General features: G+C 35.8%; 1 protein-coding gene across 2 annotated transcripts in view; it reads left to right on the forward strand.

Annotated features, from left to right (window-relative positions):
• Asciz (ASCIZ zinc finger protein) overlaps positions 1 to 15,306 on the forward strand; it is a 68,057-nt gene that overhangs the window by 17,935 nt on the left and 34,816 nt on the right. The window contains exon 3 of one of the 2 annotated variants that reach the window (XM_090397549.1): positions 14,041 to 14,164. The exons of the other annotated variant lie outside the window; for it this stretch is intronic. The gene's annotated coding sequence lies outside the window, so the exon portion shown is untranslated. The remainder of the gene's footprint in view (positions 1 to 14,040; positions 14,165 to 15,306) is intronic. 2 annotated transcript variants of the gene reach the window in all.

Below are 15,306 nucleotides of genomic sequence, written 5' to 3' on the forward strand. Positions count from 1 at the left end.
GTACCCATCTTTAACTCTGGTGATGTTGAGTTGGGGTTTGTTTTCAGATTTGTTCCAGTAGCTGACTTTTCGCTGTTCGCCCTGGTTCCCTGGCGAAAACAACGGGGGCCTTGTTTAACCGGGCGACGCCCCAGCTGGCATGAAATTTTGTCATGTTGTACCATCGTTTTTTATTTTGGTTTAACCAATAAGAATACAATTTGGTCGGCTAAATCCCAAATTGCCAGCCCATCCTCGTTCGTTCAGTATTAAAGTAGATACCCAACAGGGTGCACCACGAGAAGATGAGGATTGGACATTAGGTCAGAAGTCCTGGTTGGTTCTCCGCATTCCTTTAAAGGCTATGTGGAGGTCTCCTCTCAGTTATACAGCTTTGACCCTTAAGCACCCCCAAATATATTATCAATATTGCTTACAAGAATTTACCTTTTTGTGGCTTTTTCAAATTCAGATTGAAAAAATTTATTAACTATTACTAATAAATTATAAAAATCAGATATCTTTAAAGATTGGATTTTATGTGCTGGCTCCCAACACAATGGAATAAAGCACATAAAATCCAATCTTTGAAGATATCTGATTTTTATAATTTATTAGTAATAATAGTTAATAAATTTTTTCAATCTGAATTGGCCTTCTGCTAGATGGTCTCCTACAGTTTTCTCTATTTCACTCATTTTGCCATCTTTTCTTTGTTTTTTTTTTTCCTTTCTATTCTCTTCTGTTAATAATGTTCTTATGTTGTCATTTTTCAGTATGTTCAGCCTGTCTCCACTGAATGTGGAAGAAGACCTAATGGATAATATTCTATATACCTATTCTCTATGTGTTCTCAATATGTGAATCATATCTTTAGCTAAATTCCAAGCTTTACTATAGGTAAAACTTGGAATTTAGTTACCTTTTGTTGTTGTTGTAGGTAAGGCACAATGGTTAGAAACTTTCCTCTCCTCTTCGCATTAATTGAAAGATATTTTCAGAGATGATATCCCATCTTCCAAAAGTCTGTATTGTATCATTGTTTTTACTTCTCTTTTTTTTATCCTTCTTTTCAGAATTTTTGCTTACTAAATAGCTTAAGGAAATTACAACGTACAATAGAATATACATTAAAATAAATTTTAATACACTTATTTCGGCAATGTCACGTTGCCATTTTCACAGGAACTTAGAAACAAGACATGTGCATGCAAGCACAGTAAATGAGGACGAAGCAGGAAGCTATTCTTTCTCCTAAAAGTCCTGATGGTGCCCCCTAGTGTGCACTGTAGGGTATTCTTGGCCATTTGGCTGCCCTACTTTGGCCAAACAGGCAGGACAGCTAATATCAGAATTTCAGAACACAAGGACTACATCTGGTTTCACCAATATAGCCGCTCTGGTCTTGCAGACCTTGCTCTGGATACCCACCATAGAATATGGTGGAAGAAAGCCATGATAATACACTGTAGCAAATTCAAATACAAAAGGCTATTCATGGTATCAGCCTCAGCCCTAAGAAACAATCCAAACTTCAACAAATTTGGTTGCATGAGACTGCCTCAAATTTGGGAAACCTACATCAGAAGACCTTCAGCCCAAACGGCCAAGAATACCTACATTGCCTGCTAGGAGCACCATCAGGACTTTTAGGAGAAAGAATAGCTTCTTGTTTTGTCCTCATTTACTGTGTACTGTGCTTGCATGCACGTGTCTTGTTTCTAAGTTCCTGTGAAAATGGTAACGTGGCATTGCCGAAATATTGGAAGTGTATTAAAATTTATTTTAATGTATATTCTATTGTATGTTGTAATTTTCTTAAGCTATTTAGTAAGCATGTATAACCAACGTCTAAGCCTTTCCACAAGAATTTCAGAATTTTTATTTCTCATATTTTGAAAAGGCTAAAAATAGAAAAAAAAATGATAGTTGAACCCTACTGGTCCTTTGTTGAGGCTGTTGGATACAACTTTGGCTATTCATGTTTCCACCTCTCACATATAGGTGGTGCTATTGTAACCATCTATATCTGAGCCCAGAGTCAAGACTGACCACCTGCTGGTATCATTCTTCTCCAACTCCTGCATTTGATGACAAAGTGCTGAAAACCTATGCTCCAATATTAACACCTATCTTATACTGCCCTTTCAATATAATCTAAGCATGGGAACAAGCCTATATTCAACTCATTTGAAAAAAATCTGATAAGCCAACACACTATCATCTGAATTTACTCTTGCTTCTCATTTTACTTTCTCTCTCATCTATCTATGATCTACTGAACTGACCAGCATTTCTCCATTTTTTTTTTTAATCAAAACTGTAAGGACACAAGCAACTGCTAGTCAACATATTTACTGTCCAGTTCATTTTAAAGAACCAACTTCTTCCTGTTTATTCCATCTACCTCATTTCTTTGAAACAGACTTACTCATTGTCTCCCCTAGAGACTACAGTCTTCAGTTGTTCACGGAACATATCAGTAGATTTCTTGTTTCCTTGTATGCTTTTTCTCCACACACAACATTGTACTATAAGATCTTGCAACCTTTCATGTGGGTCTGATATAAAATAAATATACGAATCTGCTCTCCACTTCCCATTCCTCTAATGTGATATATTATAATCCTTGTGATGTTATTCATCATTACTTGTGTTTTGCATCAGCTTATTTTAAACTTTCCACTAAATATATTAAGGTCTTTAGGTCTTTTGATAAGTCATATCATCTGCAAAACAAATTAAAGATTTCTATTAATTTTAACTTTTCCATTCATTCAATGAAAATCTTCCTCTAAAGAAGATGTGAAGAGTCTTGGAGATATTGTCTTCTTATTCCAGTAACAGATGGAATAAGATAATTTTATTCCATCTGTGTTACTGGAAGTCTTTTGCTGTTCTTGTGGAATTTGAAAAATATGCATATATCTTGCCTGTCATTAGTTTCTACATTAGGTTCTTCACTTCTTGTTTTAATAGTAATTTTGTTTTGTCTTCAAAGGCCAAACTTTGTTGTGGGTGGGTTACAGATTTTTTTTTCTATTTTTATCAATTTTATTATATTCAGAACTTAATTTTTCAAAAAAAAATAAATTTGATCATTGCTGTAATTAGGACTACTGTTTCTGAGGTTCTGTTTAATCATACTGATGCATTATATTTATTATGTTTAGGGGTTTGTCTATTGTTGATTATAGGCTTTTCATTTTTTATATCTTCCTTTCACTTTTTTTGAATAAATAATTATCATGCTATTATTATGTACCTTCAAGGGTGTGTACATGGCACTGAGTACTACATAATTAAGTTTAACATTATTACTTGCTTCCTGTTAATAATTTTCTTCCAAATTGCAGTTGACTCTCACTATAGCAAATTTCTAAGGAATAAGTGTTTTTAGTATAGCATTGATTATTTTTTTTGCATTGTCTGTTTTATTATAGCATAAATAGTAGTTTGCTATAGCTGTTGTAGTAGTGGTTGCTATACAGAATTGACTAATCAATTTTATGTCAGATCTTACATTTTGGTTTTCTTAGGCACTACTAACTGCATCAATCCACTTGGATAACTGGTCTTCAGTCAGATCTTTCTGTCATTGCATGCTTGTTTGGCCAACTTTTCTTCTCATTATGTTTAAGTTGACCATTCCACCTTAGATTAGCTCTCTTCATGTATTCTTGAATGCTAACAATGCAAAATTCCATTCTAAGTTTTCATTTTTATTTAATGATTCTGTCATTGACACCATCTGTTTGCTCTTCTATTTTTCTGGGAACTCTGATCTTGTCTTCAGTCAACTTTATTTTGGCACAACTCTAAGCCAGATCCATTGGTTAAAAATGGATCTGCAATAAAATTGGTTTGAAGTGTGTGTGTGTGAGAGAGACAGATAATTGATTTACTCGGCTGAGAGATATATTTTTGAAACAGATTAAATTACTATAAGCCGATAGATAAACATAGTTTCGTCTTCTTAGAAGACTTCTTTGGGTGCATAACATGAGAGAACTACTAACAAACGTTGTGTGAAGAAAAAAAAAAAATCTATACAATTGACGTTTGATAGCAGCACAATGACAGTCTGAGAAATTATAGCTAAGGTTAGTGTTGAGATGTACTGGATGGAGGAAAATTTCTTTAGATTCTACAATTCTTTCTAGTTCATCATAGCATTGAAAGATATTTTCCGATTTGTCCCATATGACTGGATGAATGATAGTTTACATCATTATCATCAGCAAATTCAGGACATGGTTCGACAGAGCACTTGCTCTGGTTCTGCCTCATGTGTAACATCTCTTATGTTCCTCTAGATGTAATTCAATGGATTTTTCCATCTGGCCAAAATGAGGTGTGTTGCAGTTGAACCAAATACGGTAAATGCTAGGATATTTATTTCAGGTTGTCATGTTTTTGCTTGGGCATAGTGAGAAAGGATGTTAAGAACTTCAGCTAATTTTGGCAAAACAGAACTGATATATGGTAGGGATATGTAGCCTTTTTCACTATTTCTATCTTCAATATGGTGAGGAGGTAGATTGAATAGTAACTTATTAACTAACTGTTTGTTTTGAATAACCATTTTGCTGAAAGGGTGTAAGAAGAAATAGAAGTGCTTTATTAAAATCTTCTTCACAGGAGGGAGCGAGCACGTTTGCCTAGCATAGAAATAACACCAAGTTTTTGAGGTGGATAGTGATGGGACTGTGCATGGAGATATCTGTTGGTGTGAGTGAGTTTCCTATAGAGATTTTTAATTTCTCAGATACACAAGTGAGTTTGATGGCTCTCTTCCATTCCTAGATGTCAATCTCTAATTCTGCAATAAATTGGATTTTGGGGTGTTGACTGTTGAGATGGTCTAGGAAATTCTTTAAAGACTCGGGTCCATGACTCCAGATTAGGAATATGTCATTTATATATCTTTTCCACAATCTAGGTTTCAATGAGAATGTAGAGATAGCTTTTTTTTTTTCAAAAGATTCCTATCTCTTCATTCCCATCTCTCAGCCTAGTCATTTCTGTTTCAAAAATATACATAATATATTCGTATATACGTTACGGTTAAAGTGATAAATGCAGTTATTAATAATTACCGGTTAAAGTGTGTAATTTACAAGAATTAATCACTTTAACCAGTTAAAGTGAATAATTCCAAGAGGAGTCTGGTAAATGTAATAAAAACATGTTTATAGGTTTTGTATATAGGTTTTCATTCTCAATAGAAATTAGTTTATAATGAAAAAAGTAAGGAAAGTACTTCTTTTGCACTCAATGAAATTAGAAATCATTATAAACTAACCTAACCTAACATCCATGGGCACATGAATGGGGATGTTAGCTCTCTCCCACATCCCCATTCATCTGTCTACGAAGTGATTAACAGTTGCATCCAAAATTATGCGTTCATGCATTTGAAAATGTCTGTCTGTAATCGCTTCTTTTATTTTTATATATATATATATATATATATATATGACAAAAGGTGACTTAAGGTCAAAATCAGAGAGGAACTGATCTGTGTTTTTCTCCATTGATGAGCAATGACTTTTATCTATAATCCCCATTCATCTGCCTGCAATCATTAAGCTCGGACCACAACAACGTTTATCTTTCATCCCCATTAATCTGCCAACAATAAACTACGACTACACTCTGGTTCGACATGCGACATCCAGGTTAGGTTAGTTTATAATGATTTCTGATTTCATTGAGTGCAAAAGAAGTGCTTCCTTACTTTTTCATTATAAACTAACCTAACCTAAGCTGTTATAATTTCTATTGAGAATGAAAACCTATATATTAAACCTATAAACATGTTTTATTACATTTACCAGACTCCTCTAGGAATTATTCACTTTAACCTGTTAAAGTGATTAATTCTGGTAAATTATTCACTTTAACTGGATTTATCACTTTAACCATAACATATATACTAGTAATTTCTCTTATTCCAGGCATTTCATCTTCCTCCTTTCTATACGAGCTTTGCTTATTATATTAGCTAATTAAATATGGAACCTATTAATTTTTATTATTATTTTTAGGTACTGTTGAGAATACAGTTGTTTACTATGTTCTTGCCTATTTTCCTAGATTTCAATACCAAATTTTACTACTGAATTCGCTACCAAATTCATTACAGCAATTCTTCAGTTTGACTAAAGAGTCCTGAAGAATTATAGTGACTTGTTTAGAAATGTATGTGTATAAAGTAGAGCTGAGTTTAATAACTCTGATTTTGATAATCAGGTTTAATGCTTCTTTCCTTTATAATGTGACATCGAAATGATAAACAGTAGGGATAACATGCATCTTTATCTTATCTGATTTTTACATCAACCTATCTTCCTGTACCTACTTCATTTCTGACTGCCAGCTTACAACTTAAACGTAGCCTAATGTCCCATTTATACCATATAGTCATATCATTTTGAAGTGCTTTTCTCTTTGCACCTTACCATATGCCTTTTCTAGGTTTGCAAAACTTAAATCATACAGATCCTTATTTATATGGTTGGCCATGTAGTTAGCATACCCACTCTCCGACCAACAGGCTGCAGGTTCGAATCCTGCCATGGACATGAATGTTTGCGATTGTCTTTAGGTGGATGACAAATTTCACCACCTGGTGTGAGACCATTGCCCTGCTTAAAGTGAAAATATAATTCTGAAAGGACCTATTTGGTCTGAATTCAGCTTACTTTTCTCCAAGTTTCTTTTCTACAATTTTGCTTTGCCTCTTAATTATATTTACATAAATTTCATTTGGAACTGAATAGGGATGTTCCTCTCTAATTTTTACATTTCAGAAATTTGAAAGGTAGAGATTCTTTCCATCATCATCATCAAATTCCTGCCATGTACCCTCAAGGGGTATTACAGGATATGATAGTACTACATGAAAAATTTACATCATTACTAACTTCTATCTACAATTTTCCTCCAAATCAGTCTGTTACTTCTCAAAACTCCAACATTATCAGATCTTATAGTTCTGTCATCTAAGGCACTTTGTATTGTATCAATCTACCTATATCTTGGTCTTCCTCTGGGTCGTTTTCCCACCAACCTGGCAGAGAACACTTGTTTTGTTAATCTTTCCTTGCCCATTCTGTTTAAGTGACCATACCACCTGAGATTAGCCCTACTGACGCATTCCTAGATGCTGATAATGCCAAGTTCTTTCGCATTGAGCGTGTCAGAATTGGAAGATGTAACATTGGACGTCTGCTTTTTGCAGATGACCTAGTTCTGCTTAGCTCTTCCTCAGATGACCTCCAGCAGACCCTGGATAGATTTGTAGCCATTTGTGCAGAAGCCAGAATGAAGATCAGTGTGGCCAAAACGAAACATTTGTGGTCTGAAGACAACCATCCCAGAGCACTCTACATGTGAGTGGAATCCCACTGAGGCAGGCGGAGAAGTTTAAATATCTTGGGTCCATATTCACGGGTGATGGAAAGTGGGGCGTAGAGCTAGATATTTGGATTGGCTCAGCAAGCGCAATATTGCGGGAGCTTGGCCGTCGGTAGTATTGAAGCAGAAGTTAAGCCAGAAGGCGCTGGCTGTCTTCAATATAGTCTGTCCCCATCCTCACATATGGACATGAGAGTTCTGTATTGCCTGAAAGAATGCAGACATGAATTCGAGCAGCTGAAATGAGGTTCCTTTGAGGGGTTTGCAGGGTTGACAAGATTCAACAGGGTCAAGAGCTCTACAATTCGGGGAAACTCTCAATACTCGACCGTTGCTTCTCCGTGTTGAGAGATCACAGTTACGTTGATACGGGCACCTGATCAGAATGCCACAAGAGAGGCTCCGCCAGCAGGCCCTCTTTGCCAAGCCAGAGGGTGGGAGACCACATGGAAGGCCAAGGACTTACTGGATAGATTATATCCAAAACCTTGGGTGGACATGTTTGGGAGTCCCACCAGAACACCTCAGCTTGGTGGCTGAGGATCGTGACCATTGGAAGTTCCTCTGGCAACTGCTACTGCCCCCCACAACCCAATTAGGAAAGGTGGGCCTTGAAGATAAATGAAGTGAATTGCCATTGATGCCATCTGTTCATGCATCTAATCTTTCTTAGGACTCTCATATCTGCAGTCTCTAGTCTTTGGTCAAGTGTTTTACTTCTGACCCAGCTCTCAGATCCATAAGTTAAAACTGGTTTAAATACTGTCTTGTATACAGCTAATTTATAGTGTTCAGACTAATTTCTCTCTTATTCCATATGAATTTATTCAGTTGACTTCCTACCATACCAGATTTGTTGATTCTGTTGTCTATTTCCATATTTAATTTACCATCTTCACTAAAAATCATGCCTAAGTAGCTGAAATGTTTTACTTGTTTCACAGGTTCTCTGTTCACAACAAAGTTGACATTTTCAATGATTCTGCCTATTTTCATTGTCTTTGTCTTTTTATTGCTGACCTTTATCATATCTATTACAACAGTTATTCAATTTAGTCAGGAAATCTTGCAGACTTGTAGCGGATTTATTTAGAAGTATAACATCGTCCGCATAAAGCTGACATTAACATCTCCAATTTTGATATCATGTTTAATACCACTTTCCTTCATAATGTGATCCATATAGATAATGTACATCCTTGTCTGACACCAGATTTAACATTAAACCATCTTCCTGTACTTCAATTCTAACTTGTCGTATGACTTTTCCAGATCTACAAAACTTAAATATAGATCTTTGTTATATTCACATGCTTTCTCGACTATTTGTCGTAAAGTAAAGATCTGATCCTGACAACCTCTATCTGGCCTGAATCCAGCTTGTTCTTCACCAAGCTTTTCTTCCACAATTCTTCTCAACTGTTTCTCAAGTATACTTGCATAAATCTTACCAGTCAGTAGGGAAATACCCCTGTAATTCTCATATTCAGTTTTATTTCCCTTTTTATATATGAATACTATGAGAGCTCTACTCCAGTCATCAGGAATTCTCCCCTCTGTCCAGGCCTTTTGAACTATGCAGTGCAGCCACTGTAAGACTTTTATACCACCATACTTCAGAATTTCTGGTCAAATATCATCTACTCCTGCTGCCTTTCCACATTTCAAGCCTTTGGCTTTTTCTACTTCAAGTATGGATATGTATTCCTGACTGTATGCCTGTTGAGTGGTTTTTACCACTGTGCTATTACTGCTTGTTTCATTTAGCAATTTTTCGAAGTAATTACTGCATACTTCAAGGATATCTTTTTCTCTCTTTTTTTATGTCACCTTTATCATTTCTAACTTCTTTTACACCATTCTTTCCTCCATTTCTAAGCTTCTTCAACAACCTCCAGAATATTTTGCCACCTTCTTGATATTTATTTTCTATGTTCTTGCCAAAGTCAAGCTTGAAAAAGCTCCAAAGTTATTGAAATGGACTCAAGACTGCATTCTTCCTGTCTATTCTATTACTATTAACTCACTGCTTATTTTATTTAATCCTTTTCTGAGGCATTTACTTGAGACATCCAGAATATTTTTTGCATTTTTTATTTCAATTTTATCGTCTTTGATTCCATTTACGGTATTCATTTCTGAACTTAGTGTCAAGAAAATTTTGTCATTTCTCTGTTTTCTTTCCATCCTTCCCATGAATTTATTACATGTAACTTAGCTGTGTTATGTTTCCTCTGTATACTCTGAAGGCACATGATGATCTTGGTAGGAACTTTCAGTAGAATTGTTTCTTTCTTTCTTTCTTTCTTTTTTTTTTTTTTTTTTTTACTGCTTCTTTAACTTGAGTCCACCCATAAAGTTCATCTTTTTCTGCCCTTGTAGACAATTTTACCTGTCCCCTCTGAATTGGTCAACATTATCTTTAGATTTGTCACAGTTTATCTTTTGTTCTTGTTTTCAAACTCTTCACTCTCCCCCCCTCCCTCCCCAATAATATTTGTACTGTTGTTTTTTTTAGCTTTCATATCCTAGCCTGTGTAGCTCAGTGGATGTGCCGTTTGCACACCATGGTGCTTGGCTGCACGAAGGAAGACTTTGTTTCAAATCTAGTTGGTGACTGGAAGAAATTTTTCTAAGATTTTTTTCGACCGGTTCCCGAGTTAGTCGATCTCTGGCACAGGCAATTGGGTTTTTTCTCCCGGAAATGTAAGAAAATCGACCGTAGAACCCACACTATTTCAGACATTAAATATATTGTGTTAGGGACCACGAGATGGCAGCACTTGTTGAGCCATTCTCTTCACTGTGTGCTGCTTAATTAGTGATAGCCTTGGGCCAGCTATTTCTGATTGGATACCAGTGGAGATTGAACTGCCCACTCAGTCTCCAAAAGTTAGATAGGGCTAAACGGCCTCACCTACTTCCTGTATGGGAATGAAAAAAGCGTCAGCAGATTATCCATATTTTTATTTTCAATGTAATACTATTTTTATTTTTCTCAAACTACTAAGGCATGTTGAATCACTTCTTATTTCAAATTCATACTCCTGTATCTTGAATTAGTCTGAAGATAGTGATATTTTATTTATTTATTTAGCATTTGGCTAATAAGAATACATGCATATGCTACCAAACACACACACTAATGAAGGACATACAGGAAAATAAAATATATAAGAGATGTATTAAAACATACCATAGTCTGAGGTGACACTATAGTCATATATACATATAAAAATATAATAGTAAGCATAAAATTAAAATTGAATGTCTGAATTTGACAACCAATCAACAGCATCTGTAGAAACTGCTATAAAACCAGTTACAGATCCCCTATAGGCTCTGTGAGAATAGTCGAACGTGATATGTTGTACTGTTTGGTTATCCTCACCACAGTCATAAGATGAGTTTGGTCTTATTCCCGAAGTAAACAAGGATGCTCCGCACCTACCATTGTTGGTGCAGATCCTATTTAAGGAGGTCCATATTTTTTGAGGTAAGTCAAACCCTGATCAAGGGCTGTTTGGGTTCAAGACAGTCTGCCAAATTACTGGAGCTTGGGCAGCCCATTCCATGTGCCATGCTATTATTGCATCATAGCCCTTGGTGACAAGTCGTTGTGCTGTTATAATAGGTGGGTCTTGACTTAAGCCTCTGTGATGTAAAGTTGTCAATATCAGAGTGTATAGGAAGCAGTGAATTCCAGCAATTTTATTATATTTGCGAATCAAGTTGTCTTGCTGTAGTAGTTGTATTGTATCATTTCTGTAACAATAAAGACTACTAGCAGCCAGTATGATGGAGTAGCCTTTATTGTTACAGAAATGATATGAATTGTCTGATTCAAGACGGTATCAGTTAATTTAACATATGCACTATTCAACCAAACAGCTGAGCAGTATTCAGCAGTTGAATAAACGAGGCCCAAAACAGATGTGAGGCTTGTATTCTCACATTAAGGACAAGTTGTTCTGGCAAGTTTATACAGAATGTTATTTCTAGTCCTGAGTTTAGCAGCAGTATTAGAGAGATGTCTATTAAAGGAGAGGGTTCTGTATTGGGTTGCACCCAGGTGCTTTAGATTAAAATTGTGTGGTAGTATATTCCCATTTAGTTGCACTCTTAAGATGTCACGTGCCATGCTATTGTTCAAATGGAAACAGCATGTTTCGGTCTTGGTAGTGCTTGATAAGACACCACTTGTGAAAGAAGTAGTTGAGCTCCTAGGTCACTAGTTAGTATGTGCCCTATAATACATTACTTTTGGTGTTGGGATGTCATGCATAGATCATCAGCATATGAAAATTTTCTAGACACTGGCCTTGGAAGTTTAGAAATATACAAATTGAATAGAAGACGGGCCAGAACTGTCCCTTGTGGGAGTCCATTGTTAAATGTTCTTGGTTTGCTCATATCATCTTGAACTACCTTTTGTTGTGTTATTAGACAGAATAACGTTGATCAGATGAGTCAATTTTTTACATTTCAGTATTTTAAGGAGCTTGTAGATCATGCCATTCCTCCATACGGGGTGATATGTAGCCGTCAGGTCTATAAAGACTGCACCAGTTTTAAGGCATTTTTTGAAACCAGATTCTATGAGTCATTATGGCCAAAACTTCATGAGGGAGAGTGTATAATAATAGTATTGATTCTATTGTAAACAAGTCTTTCAAATAGCTTATGACAGACACTAAACAGTGCTATTGGTCTATACATTTCAGGTTTATCAGCAGACTTTCCAGATTTCAGGATGGCTATTAACTTGTGTATTCATTCATTTAATCATATTAATTATTTAATCATAGAAAAATTAATTTTTTAATTAAATTAGTGCTGATTTCTTTGAAATTATATTATATGTTCCACTTATTTTGTATGTACTGCAATATTAAAGCAGTGCTTTGAAATGGCAACACTCACAGCAATAAAGCAGCTACAAAGAGTCTTCAATTTTTTAAATTCTGCTGGTAATCTGCTCCTCTGCAGGATATTAGAGAAGAATTTTGTCAGCCATGCCATTGTATTTGGTCTAGATTTTTAAAAAAAATTCAGGGTGAATATTATCAAATCCAGGTGCTTCACCAGTTTTTACTCCTTGGAGTGTAGTAAGAAGTTTTTCTTTGGTGAATGGATTTGATAGATCAGTCACTTCAGAACAACCTTTAAGTCTTGTCAATTCCTTCCTAATCATTTTAGTTTAGGTTTTTTTCTGATTTAGCTCTGAAAAGGTTCACTATCTGATTTGGCAATACAGTTGGCTCTAACAGCAGCTTTTGCTTGGAAGCGATGGGGATTACCACCCAACTTTTTTAAGGAGGTTCCATGTCTTCCTGCTGAAATGTTTCAAATTCAGCATTTTGATGGTGTCAATCAATTTATTCTTTCTAGCTTCATTTAAGCCATAAATAAGATCATCTGTGACATCTACACATCTGCTATTCCTGCTAAGTCATAAAGTGCTTAGCTGGTTTCACTCCAACCAGGTATGTATTATTTTCTAGCACCTATAGAGATGTGTTTTTTGGCTGTAGAAATGACTATTTTCACAAATCTTCAGTAGTTACAAGATTGTGGTGGAATCCTGCACACTTCTTTTTTTATCTAGATCTGATGGGAAGCTGTTCCAGTTTGCCTTGGCAAAATTCCAACATGGCATTGGTGTAGTTTTAATAATTGGGATTTGAGGGCCCACCTCAAGGACAGGGCAGTGTTGGCTGTGTGGAAATCTTCCTATAACATGACGACTAGTCAGCATGGAGGCCCCTTTGATTGGTCGTAACAAAACATGAGTCAGGATTGGTGCCACTGTTCCATCTAGCAGACTTAAAAGTGCAATTATCCTTGGGATTGAAAATCAGCTGTATGTTGTTTGCTCACTTGGCTAGCTTGGCACCATTTGCATCAGTTTCTCTATAACCCCATTCATTATGGTGACTGTTAAAAGTCTCCAATATAAACAGCAAGGTGCATTAAGGCTAGCAAAACTTCATCAGGTCAGCTTGTAGACGTTAATTATTTTTAAGTCATTTAACTTCTATGATAATGGTAGATATGTTTGAAACATCACTATCAGAAATGAAACAGACCTTAATAAGTGAATTTCGGACATAGGTGGCTACCCCATACATCTGATGGTATGTTGCTCCTATAAGATTGAAACCCGGAATGAAGTTTCTTTCTCGTAGTTGCAACTCGTTGCTTGCATGGGTTTCTTGTATGATGGCAATGTCATTTCTGTTGTCATTAAGTCTAGTAAGACATTCACTCTTAGCGCTGCGATACTTTCTATATTCATCTGGCAGACTCTGAGTAGTTGTCCAAGGGACAGAGTCTCAGGACACTTCTGGTTGACAGGATGAGTCCTAGTTTCCGTCATTGTAACCTGATAGACCGTTTGCATGTGCATGTACACTAATCCAAGAGATCCTAAGATAGTCTGGATGGCCAAGTCATTCTAGCTCTTTAATGTTAACAATAACACAGTCAATAAGAATTTCCTTTTGTGTGCTCATGCGTTCTCTTTCCACATAAATGTTTACATAATCTTTAAGTTGGAATATGATGTTAGTAATGAATTGTCCATATCCTAAACAGAAATCCAGCGGGTACTTACCATATTTTCTCATAACATTTCAGCCCAAAGGCCAAGAACAATTACTTAGCCTGCTAGAGGGCACCATCAGGACTCCCAGGAGAACAATAGCTTCATCTCTTCGTTCTCAGTTACTGTGTTGTAGTGCCTGCATGCACATGCCTTTTTGTAAGTTCCTTTTGAAAATGGCAACGTGACGTTGCCAAAATATCAGAAATATTTATTAAAGTATAATTTAATTTATATTTGGATCTACGTTGTTCAATTTCTTAAGTGATTTAGAAATTTCTATGATATATTTCTTATGCTATTTAGGTTTCTAACTAGAACTAGCTTTGCCTTTTTTATTCTTTTCTATTAGCACTTTCTGTGGTTCCATAGACGAAAACCTTGTTGCTGAATGTTCCATTTTGAAATTTGTCCACATCACCCCTACTTAAAATTACCTGCCATTCAAGAAGTTTATCTTCATGTTTTGTTTAGAATACTGTGGCTAATCTTCCTTTCCTTGTTCACTACTACCTGAATATACCATCTTAACGTTATTATATAGAAGTAGTCGCTTGTTTTTGTCTTCTTCATTTCTGTAATTCCTCTGCTAACTGCACTTCTTTTCTTTTGATTCTTTCTAACATTAATTCTATTGAGTTAAAGGTTGTCTCAGTAGCTGACTATTCACTGTTAACTCTGGTTCTCTGACAAAAATAGTCATGTGCCTTATTTAAGCAAGCACTCCAGCTGACATGTTATTTATTATTTTGTACCATCATACATTTGGTCAGTTAGGTCCCAAACTAACACATTGTGAGAAGATAGTACATTGGGTCAGAAGGCCCAATAGATTGTCCATATTCCTTGCAGGCCATGTGAAAATCTTCCACAATGCAACTAGCTTTAACCATTATCCAACCCCTCCCAAACAAACGTATTGTGATAAAAGGACTGAGTTTATGAACCATGTACCTTGTTTAAATTACAAAATGTACTGTCTAGGACAAATGGCTTTTTCAGGATTGTAGATTAAGTAAGCATTATAAGTTAAGTACAACTTTTAAAAAACACAGGTTCAACTGTTTGAGTATTAATAATCAAAGAAATAAGGTAGGACCAGAGAAAGAAACTTGCAAAAAATACTCTAAAAAGAGTTGTGAATTGGATATGCCAATCTTATGAAGAGAAGAGGCTAAATCACTCTTGAAAATGGATCCCTCCCCACCATCATTTTCAAGGTGTTGAAAAGCTCTCAGAAGATAGCATGTAGGTGGAATTGCTGAGAAGGGATGGAAGACAGTGAAGCACTTTACAGAAAG

This window comes from Typopeltis vanoorti, chromosome 9 (genome assembly GCF_054136105.1).
Source record: "Typopeltis vanoorti isolate ZY-2024b chromosome 9, IOZ_Tvanoo_1.0, whole genome shotgun sequence".
Taxonomy (NCBI): Eukaryota; Metazoa; Arthropoda; class Arachnida; order Uropygi; family Thelyphonidae; genus Typopeltis; species Typopeltis vanoorti.